This window comes from Leptodactylus fuscus, chromosome 7, assembly GCF_031893055.1.
Source record: "Leptodactylus fuscus isolate aLepFus1 chromosome 7, aLepFus1.hap2, whole genome shotgun sequence".
Classification (NCBI taxonomy): Eukaryota; Metazoa; Chordata; class Amphibia; order Anura; family Leptodactylidae; genus Leptodactylus; species Leptodactylus fuscus.
The window spans coordinates 34954334-34966937 of NC_134271.1; positions in this window are offsets into that span (position 1 = coordinate 34954334).

Genomic DNA, 12604 nt, shown 5'->3' on the forward strand with positions numbered 1-12604 from the left:
TATAAGCCACATTTTTTATATTTTTCCATTTTCATAGCCGTACAAGGGATTTTTTTTCTGCCGCACATTAAATACTCTATACAATTCCTGGAATTTTTAGTTTTTTTAAAGGGGTAGAAATGGAAAAAAAAAAAAAAACCTGTTGAACTATTTCACAGTGTGATAAAAATAGCAGACTACCATTAAATTGGCATTAAGACGTTGCAAATCACTGGTGAATATTTTGTTAAAAAATTTAGCATTTATTTTTTTACCTCTAGGGTTTGTTTGCTTTTTTTAAACATTGGATAGTCTAATAGTATAGCTATGGCCGTCATATCAAACCCCACTTCTGCAAGCTACGTAATGACAAGTCTGGGAAACTTTAATAGGCTACTGGTTGTCATTACAATATATCACTGTCTCCCTATAACATAATGAGGGGGAGAAATGAGTGTTTGGGCATGGAGATCAAAATTGCCTATATATTAAACAATATAATGAGCTATAATGTAGAAGCTCCTATTAAAGTAGAAAATACTGAAGGTTTTTACGGATTTATAACAGAAAAATCTACTTTACATGTCTTTCATGTTCACATTAGCAACGATGATGAGTGTGCTGAGCATACTGTATGAGTTATAGTGTCATGCATGACAGGCTGATCTAGTTATTATGGTCACAAACTATTAGTTAAGGGAGACTGGATGACTGATTAACTTTGTCATAAATCTATTAGAGAGATCCTGTTAAGAGATAAGTCTCTTACTGATGGCTAATCGGGATAAATAAGAGGAGCGGGTGGTGTAATCTCTTATAGATATCCCCCTTGGGAGGAGGGGGCTGATGCTAAAGCTGCTCATGTAAAGCCTGGTATTATTAATCTGAATTAATGTTATAATGAAATTATAGCTTAATGACAGAGAGAAGGAGGATGTGTCCATACAGCGGCAGACTGTCACACAAAGATCTTTACTCTTTTCCACACCTATCTACCTTCTTTTTTCCACTCCACTTCTTTATCACCTGCAGTTTACATATTTAGGCTAAGGCCCCATGTTGTAATAAAGCTGCCTTTTTTGTTGCAGATTTTGATGCACTTTTTTGAGCCTAAGGGTCCACTCATACGGAGTAAGCGAGCACTCATTTTGGCAAAATACACATGTAAAATAAGTCTCCCATTGACTTCAAAAACCAAAAACCACGTCAAAATACATTTCAAAATACACGTCAAAAAACACGTCAAAATACATGTCAAAATACACTGATGTCAATGGAAGTCTTATTTTTAGGGGACGTTCACAAGAAGTAAATGCGAGCTGATTATGTTAAAATAAACACGTAAAAATTGTCATTGAAGTCAATGGGAGTCTGATTTTTACACATGTATTTTTTACACGCGTATTTTGCCATAATCAGCTTGCATTTACTCCATGTGAACGGCCCCATAATACACGTGTATTCTTTACACGTGTATTTTGCCAAAATGAACGCGCGTTTACTCCGTGTGAATGGACCCTAAATCAGGAGTGGATTGAGTAGAAGGTAGACATAGAATAGCTCACTTTATATTTCCCATTCGTTTTGAAGTCACTCCTGACTTTGGCTCAAACAAACACAGCAAAATCCACTACAAAAAAGGCATATTATCCGCAACGTGAGGCCTCAGACTATAAGGCAGGGAGCAACATAGTCACATCTATTCTTTGCACATTGTAATCTACAAGTTAATGACTGCGCATATAGGAAGCTACATGATACATGAATAATACACCAATAATACACCACAAAATCGGCTTTAAAACAGCAGAGAGAAAAGTCTTGCAAGGTGTATAAAACCAGAGAAAACCAGGCAGAAACCTGGTGGACCTTATTAAGCTGGTTTCACACGGGGATTTTTGGACCGGATTTTGATGTGGAATCCGCCTCAAAATCCAAATAAAAAAAAACGCCTCCTATTGAATTCAATGTTACAACCCCTTTCTTGAGACGGATTCTGTGACGGAATCTGCCACAGCGTCCACGGTGCGACACCTCTCTCCCGAGTAGGCCCATTCATTTGGGCCTAATCCGGAGCAGAATGCCTCAACTGGATGTCGGTGCACTGCATCAGTATTCAGTCGTGGCTAGCTGTTTTTTGGACCAGATTCTGAGGCGGCCTCCCAGTCAAAATCCGATCCAAAAATCCCAGTGTGAACTCAGCTATATAGTCCATGGGGTCCATGAGTTTCTGTAGCTAACTGGTTTTTAAGAGGACACGGTCTCCATTTTTTTAGGTCCCATGCCCATATATGTTTTAATTTTTTATTATAGCAACCTTAAACAAAGACATGTTTGCCATACTCAAACTATATCAGCATACTTCTTCTAGTCCTCCTGTAACTGCCTACAGTACAGAATGTAACCTGTGATATCATTCTTCTGGTCATATTGTACTAAAAAGGTCATCATTAGAGATGAGCGAGTAGTATTTGCTCGAGTAGGTATTCGATCAAATACTACGGTATTCGAAATACTCGTACTCGATCGAATACTACTAGCTGTTCGAAGTTAAGATTCGATGCAGAACCAGCATTGATTGGCAGAATGCTATACATTGCCAATCAACGCTGGTTCTTCTCTTACCTTTAGAAGTCTTCTCCCTGCACAGCGTCCCCGCGTCCTTTTCCGGCTCTGCATTCACTCTGCTTAGGCATCGGGCCTGGGCAGAGCCGACTGCGCATGTCCGCGCTACAAGAAAATGGCCGCTTACACTGTAAGCGGCCATTATCTTGTACCGCGGGCATGCGCAGTCGGCTCTGCCTAGGCCCGATGCCTAGCAGAGTGAATTTTGTTGAATATACTTTTTGATTGACACATATATTTACTCTTATTTGTATCGCTTATTTATTACTTGGATTTGAATGAAATTTTGGATTTATGGGGTTATTCATATATTCAGGAATTGTAGATTTGATTTTTTTGGTTTATATTTATTTTGAAAATTCATATATTTATGTAATATTTGGTATCAGTTCATTAATTATGCATTGCATTTATATTATGCATTATTAATGGTTGGTAATGGTTACCCATTCGTGCTACACTGTCTTTTGTGTTTTTAATTAATTTTCATTCTATCTTGCAACTTCATATGTTATGGATTGATTTAATAAAGATTGATTGGTTTTGAGTATTATTGATTTGGGGTTCCCTATTTTTTTGGTATATTATGAGATCTGTTATTTCTTTTGCTGATGAACTAGTAGGTCAACAACCCACAACACCACGTCTACCTAGAGAAATTAAGCAGAGATTCTGAACAGTGTTTAGGACATAGCTAGAATGCTCAGAACCCTACAGATCAGTTAAATAGGGGATTTTTTTTTTCCATTGTGGATGAAGCAGTGGTTGGGCCAGTGTTAGTGCTGGAAATAGCTGAGCACTGTATTTATTATTTATTTATTATGCTTACGCAGCACTTTACAGACATTGTCAGTCACTATCCTATATACAGTGTTGGCCAAAAGTATTGGCACCCCTTCAATTCCGTCAGATAATAGTCATTTTCTTATAGAAAATGATTGCAATCACAAATTCTTTGGTATTATTATTTTCGTTTAATTTGTCTTCAATGGAAAACCACAAAAGAGAATTGATCATTTTACACAAAACTCCAAAAGTGGGCCGGACAAAAGTATTGGCCCCCTCAGCCTAATACTTGGTAGAACAACCTTTAGACAAAATAACTGCGAACAACCGCTTCCGGTAACCATCAATGAGTTCTCAAACCATTTTCTAGTGCTTTTTGAAGTGTGTTTTGGGTTGCTGGAAGACCCATGACCTCTGAGGGAGACCCAGCTTTCTCACACTGGGCCCTACATTATGCTGCAAAATTTGTTGGTCGTCTTCAGACTTCATAATGCCATGCACACGGTCAAGCAGTCCAGTGCCCGAGGCAACAAAGCAACCCCAAAACATCAGGGAACCTCCGCCATGTTTGACTGTAGGAACCGTGTTCTTTTCTTTGAAGGCCTTTTTTTCCCCCTGTAAACCCTATGTTGATGCCTTTTCCCAAAAAGCTCTACTTTTGTCTCATCTGACCAGAGAACATTCTTCCAAAACATTTTTGGCATTCTCAGGTTAGTTTTGGCAAACTCCAGCCTGGCTTTTTTATGTCTCTGGGTAAGAAGTGGGGTCTTCCTGGGTATCCTACCATACAGTCCCTTTTTCATTCAGACGCCTACGGATAGTACGGGGTGACACTGTTGTACCCTCAGACTGCAGGGCAACTTGAACTTGTTTGGATGTTAGTCGAGGTTCTTTATCCACCATCCGCACAATCTTGCATTGAAATCTCTCGTCAATTTTTCTTTTCCTTCCACATCTAGGGAGGTTAGCCACAGTGCCATGAGCTTTAAACTTCTTGATGACACTGCGCACGGTAGACACAGGAACATTCAGGTCTTTGGAGATGGACTTGAGGCTCATGTTTCCTCACAATTTTGCTTCTCAAGTCCTCAGACAGTTCTTTGGTCTTTTTTCTTTTCTCCATGCTCAATGTGGTACACACAAGGACACAGGACAGAGGTTGAGTCAACTTTAATCCATTTCAACTGGCTGCAAGTGTGATTTAGTTATTGCCACCACCTGTTAGGTGCCTCAGGTAAGTAACAGGTGCTGTTAATTACACAAATTAGAGAAGCATCACATGATTTTTCAAACAGTGCCAATACTTTTGTCCACCCCTTTTTATGTTTGCTGTGGAATTATATCCAATTTGTCTTTTTGACAACTCTTTTAGTGGTTTTCCATTGAAGACAAATTAAATGAAGATAATAATACCGAAGAATTTGTGATTGCAATCATTTTCTGGAAGAAAATGAGTATTATCTGACAGAATTGCAGGGGTGCCAATACTTTTGGCCAACACTGTAGAGCTCGCAATCTACAGTACATTCCCTATCAGCATGTCTTTGGAGTTTGGGAGGAAACCAGAGTAAACCCATGCAAACACAGAGAGAAGATACAAATTCCTTACAGATGTTGTCTTAGACAGGATTCAAACCCAGGACTCCAGCACTGCAGTGCTATCCACTGAGCTACTGTGCTGCCACTGTACTTCTGATATCTCAATATCTATGTAATAAATGTAGGAGTGGCACACAAACACTGATTCATTTTGAAGGGTGAAGAAAATTACTGATTCTCGTGATCAATTGGGTTTGGAGCAGTTGGATTCCTACTGAACTGGAAATGATCTTTTCGATATAGAATCACTTGTTAAGATTGCAGACCCCTTTAAATACAGGCTATGGCATGTCCTTTATTAAGTAGTATATTATTCATTAATTTTTCATATATATAGATATTTTATCTGTTAGTTTTCCAGACAATCTACTAGAACAGGTGGAGGAAGAGGCAGTCGAGGGGGGTACCAAATCTAACTGACAGATTGACATTTCAGAAACCCCTATGGATATGTCTATATTGTTAAAAGGGGATGATCAGGGTAGTCATGTAGTCAAAATCTAGACATTCAGCTCCTGAGATTAAACCAGCTTCTACTCAGGTAGAAGACCCCACCAGGAGGAGGACAGAGGGTGATACAATATTTAGAAAAGACTGATCCAGAAAGACCAAAAGTGGCATTTTTGCAGAACTTGGCCCATCTTTTGCGCCATTTCCCTGAAGAGGTCTCACTCTAAGATGGTGGTCATCAATGTACTGAAGTCCTTTGTTTCACTTAACATTCCACCCACTATAGTGAGGTGTCTCAACATTTCGCATCAACATCAGGATGAGACACATTATACAACGACCCACCTGCACCACATGCCCACTATGGCGGAATGGATCCACCTCAACTCCAGTACAGTCATAACCGGCCATCTCAGCAAAAATGTTCAGGGACTCCTGCACATTTTCATGGACATTCATATGGACCTGCAAGACCTATACCTTGACCTTATAGACCACCATAGCCAAGCTGGCACCTTCTATTGCTGCTTCTTTTTCCATCAAACATTTAACAGCATCAGAAGCAGCTGCATCAGGGGATATATGCATGGTTTGCTTGACAAATGGCCACACATCTGATATTGATGTCCTATCCTGTGCATATATCATTAGTATGATTACATAAATAATTTTAGTGATCACAACAAACAAAAATGTATTAAAAGAATCTGCAAATTCATTTGCGGGCTTTAAATACTCTTTGTATATGTGAAAAATCCTATTCTACTAATAAGTTTGTATGTTTGTTTCTCAATCACGCAAAAACGGCTGAACGGATTTAGCTGAAATTTGGCACAGACATAGATAGGAACCCCGAATAAAATATAGGCTCCTTTTTATCACGGTAAATGATGTCACTACATGACCATTAAGCACGAATTTACACACACACTACGTTTGAGGACCTTTGATGACGTCATCATAGACACTTCAACCGTCCCATTGGATCACGCTATGTGGTGGGCAGAGCTACATGCAAATTTGGGGGGCGGAGTTAAACAGGAGGGAGCCAGACAGTGTGAAAGCTGAAGAAAATGGAGTCTCATAGAAGATCAGGAGGCTACAGAACATACAAGCTGTGTCTGCACAAGAGGAGCATATCGGCTGTAGAGTTTCAGTGAGTATGACGGGGAATCTGTTGTCTGTTGCTTCTGATGGGGGAGGGGGGAGAACTGTTGTACATTTCAGCAACATCCGTTCAGCCGTGTCTAACACAGAAACTGCTCAGACACTCTCACACAACACAAGCCCTGCATTCAAAATTAGTAGATGTAGCAGAGCTGAGGCAGCGCGCTAGCAGTTTGTGTGCGTAACACGGGAGCATGTGGTCTTTGGACCGTGCTGGGGGGAGAGGGCGAACTGTGTCAAATTTCACGAGCAGCCGTTCAACCGTGTCTAACACAGATGCTGCTAGGACACTCAGATAAGACAACCCCTGTGATCCAAATTGCCCGATGTAGCCAAGCTGAGGCAGCGTGGTACCACAGCTTGCTCTGCTCTCCATACGGATGTGCATACAGCTGGGGCTGCTGCGCATATGCACAGATTTAGCAGAGCCAACACACGGACGCAGGCGGATCACCGCCAACCACATTTGGCTAATTATTAGCGGCTCATCGCCAACAACAACCCGCAGACGAAGTCACGGGCAGAAGCTAGTATATAATAAAAGAAGACACAGAGACATATATTCTTTATTGAAAAAAAATATATATTAGATATTGTGAAGGGTGTGGTCTGGGAAGACAGGTATGTTCCAACCAGGCAACTAAATGGTGTTTGGTAAAGACCCACACCAGGGAGGTCAGCTGGGTAATTAAGGCCTGATATTAGTCAGTGTGTGAAGACTATGAGTGTGGCACCACACTGATAGAGCTGACTTGTCCAGACCAAACCTACCATTCAGTTACTGTTCCACCCATTGTTGTTGCCAAGGCAGGAGTCTGGTAGCCAGTCTCATGTACAGTCAAGGAAAAGTTTTCTTATGTTTAGTTAGTTCTCAGCTGAGAAGGCTTTTGTTTTGTTTATTTGTGCCTTTGCAAAGGCAGTTAATGCACTGCAAGTGTGTCGCTGTTTCCTGCACTGCTACCAAGCATCTACCTGAGCGATTCCCCACAATATATATTTAATTCAACTTACAGAAGCTCGGAACCCACGTCAAGGGTCCTAATTGTATTGAGTCCCTACACTAAACAAAAAAAAACTATGACAAAAAATGCATTGTGCAGAGGTAAAAAAATAATAATCTGGGCAATAGAAAGATTTATTTAGTATGCTTACTTATATAGCACCATCATATTCCGCAGCGCTTTACAGACATTGACAGTCACTGTCCCATATAGGGCTCATAATCTACATTCCCTATCAGTATGTCTTTGGTGTATGGGAGGAAACCGGAGTACCCGGAGAAAACCCACGCAAACACGGGGAGAACATGCAAACGCCTTGCAGATGTTGTCCTTGACAGGATTTGAACCTAGGACTCCAGTGCTGTGAGGCTGCAGTGCTAACCTCTTGCCACAATACAGAACCTTCCAAGGTCAAAAAATAATCAGCAAACAAGTCCTGAGTCACCTTCAAGAGTAATCTCCAAAGGCATAGTTGAACGTGGGAAACTATACTTAGGCATCTAGCTTGGCATTATTGATCCATGGGAAGTTGTGGAAGAGAATTGCAGGCTTTGATGACCAAACCCACATCATCAGGATCCATCTGGATGGATGACTGAAAAACAGTCCATTTGGCAGAAAGGATGAATATGCTCTTCTAGGTGTGAAATTCCTATATGGGGATAGGGCTCATTACATGTCTGGAGAGTCTAAAACCCTCATCTGTCACAATGACAAAAGGGACAGGTGGTCCAGAAAAGCCAGGCAGGGGGTGAACTGTAAATAAAAACAACTATGGGAAGAATATGCAAATCCGCCTTCCATGATGTAATTAGGAAGACAGTTGCTGCCTCATTGTTGCAAACCAATAGAGGGCACTCACTGGAATGTGCAAGCCTGTCTTAAGACAGGATTCCAGTGAAATAACCCAATAATGGCTGCTCCCTTTAGCCTCATGCCCGACCTTCCAAGAGGCCTTTGTTTAGCAATGACGCTGGGATTAATACCAGGTATAGTCTCTCAATCGAGGACAGCTGTTTCGATCTGGTTGGATCTCATCAGCCCGATGTAGAGAGGACTATAACCTGGTAAAGGTGAGAGGCTTAGACAGGGTTCGGGGGATATTGTCACTCCTTAGGGAGAGACCACCATATAGGTGTGTGGAGACTTTTAAGCCTTTAGCACTCCACTTTGCAAGGAACTATGGGAAGAATATGCAAATCCGCCATTGGTTTGCAACAATGAGGCAGCAACTGTCTTCCTAATTACATCATGGAAGGCGGATTTGCATATTCTTCCCATAGTTCCTTGCAAAGTGGAGTGCTAAAGGCTTAAAAGTCTCCACACACCTATATGGTGGTCTCTCCCTAAGGAGTGACAATATCCCTAGAAACAACTAGTAAGAAGACAGTCACTGAATTTGGAAGCCCAGAAGATGCCAACATCTATAGTACTCCCACGGGCTTCAATAATCACAATCCCATGGTGGTAATTGCTGACAGCCAAGGCCAACAGCACTAACAAGAATATGATGTTTGTAATGATAGAAATTAGAGCCAGAGTTTAATAGCCTCTTAACCAATGGCGTAACTAGGCATGGCGGGCCCCGTGGCGAACTTTTGACATGGGGCCCTTCCCCCAAAGAGGGGTACGTGGGTGTGCAGGCTGTATGTGAAAAAGAGGGTGACGTGGGGTGCAGGGTGTGTATGAGCAAGAGGGGAGAATGGGGGTGCAAGCTGTATGGGAGAAAGGGGGGAATGAAGGTGTAGAATTTGTGCGAGCAAGGGGGGGTGGGAGTGCAGGCTCTGTGTGAGCAAGAGGGTGATGTGGAGCAGGGAACCCCCCATTTCACCACACTCTTGCTAACCCACAACCTGCACCATCCACTCTCCCTTCTTTACACCCATTCCCCCTTCTGCTCACACACAGCCTGCACATCCATGTATCCCTCTTGCTCACACAAAGCCTACACCACCCATTACCTCCTCTTGCTCACATAGGGGGGAATGGGGAGTGCAGATTGTGAGCAAAAGGGGTACATGGGTATGCAGGCTGTGTGTGAGAAAGGGGAGAATGGGGGTGCAGACTTTCTCACACACAGCCTGCACACCGATGTACCTCTCTTGTTCACAGCCTGCACCCCTGTAACCTACCAGGATAGATGCTGACACAAGATATTGTCTTGGGGAAAGCAGGCAGGAGATAGAAGTTTCTCCTGCCCGCTATCATCATGCAAGTGCTGGAGGGCAGGGGCCCGGACAGCAGGCAACCCCTGCTTTGGTACAGTAGTGAAGCCGGCAATTGCTAGCTTCTCTACTGTTAAAAGATGGACTGTGGAGGAGGCAGCTCCTCTCCACTCCGCATCCATCTTCAGGCAGCACCTGGTGCTGTAGTAAAAGGGGCTGCTACCCTGGTAGATAGGCCCCTGCTCTTAACATGGATGTGCTTTGTATCCCGTACTCTGCAAGAAACTGTGCAACATCCTGAAACCTTTCAGAGGCTTCTTGTATGGGTGCAGGTATCACTGTCTCCTTGACTGAAGTCCAGATGAGCTGGCAGGTTGACCACGCTATCACTAAAACGGTAGATGTCCCCAGGAGAAGCTGAAAATGCAAGGAAGCAAAGGAGGGTTTTTTTCCAGAAATCTGGTAAAGAAAGAAAATTTACAAAAAAATCTGTATAGTCAAACATAATTAATACCAAGCTTATCATGCATAGTAATACAATGTATTTAAAGTTGACATAGTGGGAGAAAATAAAAGGTAATATACATTTTCTCTATGAGGGTAAGTTAGCAAGATTGTGAAAATGGAACAGTATTTGTAAATCACCACAAGGTGACGATGTGATTTACAAGGTACATTGTTTATTGGTACAAATTTTTGACATGTACAACTTTTTGCTCGCTTGTTATTGTAGTTTTTGTGGGTGCTGAGGTTAATTTGCACATAGCGGCATATATTTTTTTACGGCGTGAGCCATAGTATGGGCTAATGCACACACAGGGATACCTAGTATTTTTGTTTACCTTATGTATTTTTAATTCTAAATTTTTTATTTTTTTATTTTACATTTCTTGATCCCCAGTGCAATGTACTACAATATTTCATGTAAGCCAATGCTTAAGTTCCTCCGCTTTCCTAATTTCTTTTCCTCAGTGCTTGTTGCTTGGCTGCTTCCTTAGCTGAGCACTATTAGGGCAAAGCTCTCAAGTGTGACTTTAATGTTGAGTAAATCAAAGTATTGTTAAATGTAATAAGGCAGAGAAATGTTGCTGACAAACAGTTGCCTGAATAACACAATCATTGCTAAATACTCCCTACGTGCAATAAGGCAAAGCAGCGTGGATGCCATTGATTGGCCGCCTGGCTGCCATGGTAACTCTTTGGACCCCGCAATCTCATTGTGGGAGATCCAAGGAGCTAAAGGGGTACAAAGAGTTAGAAGGGGGCCAAACATGCACCCTAACAACACAGAGCAGAAAATGGCTAAAAGCTGGCAGAAGGTCAAATCATCTTCATCAGGGTTTTTTCAATGGGTTGTGCCAAAAAATCCATAACTGATAAAATTCATCTGTTTTTAACGGACAGTTGTAACATGGTTGACAATTGGACATTAAAACCAAACAGGAAAATTGGTGAAAATATGTCACACATGGATGGAAAGCAGACATTAACCACTTTAGTAGTGGACCAATTTGTGGTCCAGGACCAGACACATTTTAGGTAGAGATGAGCGAGTACTGTTTGGATCAGCCGATCCGAACAGCACGCTCGCATAGAAATGAATGGACGTAGCCGGCACGTGGGGGGTTAAGCGGCCGGCTGCCGTCAAAGCGGAAGTACCAGGTGCTTCCATTCATTTCTATGGTGCGTGCTGTTCGGATCGGCTGATCCGAACAGTACTCGCTCATCTCTAATTTTAGGTTTATTTTGTATGTGCGGTTTTGAGGGCTGTAACATTTTTCTCGTATGTCTCAGTCAACTAATTTTTGCGTATTTTTTCGGGGACACATAAGGCTTTATTTTTATGTTGTTTTTATTTTCAAATGTGTTTTAATTTTTATATCTGGGAAAATATAAACAAAATAGGAGGGAAATTGTGTCTGGTTTTCAATTTATTTATTTATTTCTATTTAATAACACAAAGTGTCACTGAAAAACTTTATAATATAGTTTTTCCTCTCCGTTACGGTAATTTTTATTTTGTATGGTGTCGTCGGGGGTGGGGCTATAACCTTTAATAACGGCGTTTTATTAGCATATTATTTTATTATTATTATTATTATTATTATTTTATTTACTTTTTTTTTTTTTACTTTTTTTTTTTTCAGATTGTGCCCTAATAAGGTGATAATAGACCTTTGGGGACATCTGATCACTTTTTTTTTTGTACTAGAGGCTGATTTCTCCTATAACTGGGGCTGGTACATTTAGCCTCAGTTGCAGGAGGAATCCAGCCTCCTGCACACTGTATATACAGCTTACTGAGTGATCTGGGTCCTGTAGGACCCAGCAGCTCTTTTAAGACGCTGCTCCCAGCGGATCACGTGACCGCCGGGTCAGAGGGCAGCTGAATCATGGCAGCGTCCATAGCTGTGTATACAGTGCTCATTGAGCGCTGTATACACAGCTATCGAGAAGGCAGGGGAGGTAATAAATCTTCCCTGCCATCTCTCTGAGAGCTGCGGCTGAAGTTACAGCTGGCTCCCAGCTTCAGTAGCAGCACGATCTCCGTGCAGCTACTGTGTTCTGACAGGACGTACCCGTACGTCCTGTCACTGTACACTGTATATACAGCTTACTGAGCGATCTGGGTCCTGTAGGACCCAGCAGCTCTTTTAAGACGCTGCTCCCGGCGGATCACGTGACCGCCGGGTCAGAGGGCAGCTGAATCATGGCAGCGTCCATAGCTGTGTATACAGTGCTCATTGAGCGCTGTATACACAGCTATCGAGAAGGCAGGGGAGGTAATAAATCTTCCCTGCCATCTCTCTGGGAGCTGCGGCTGAAGTTACA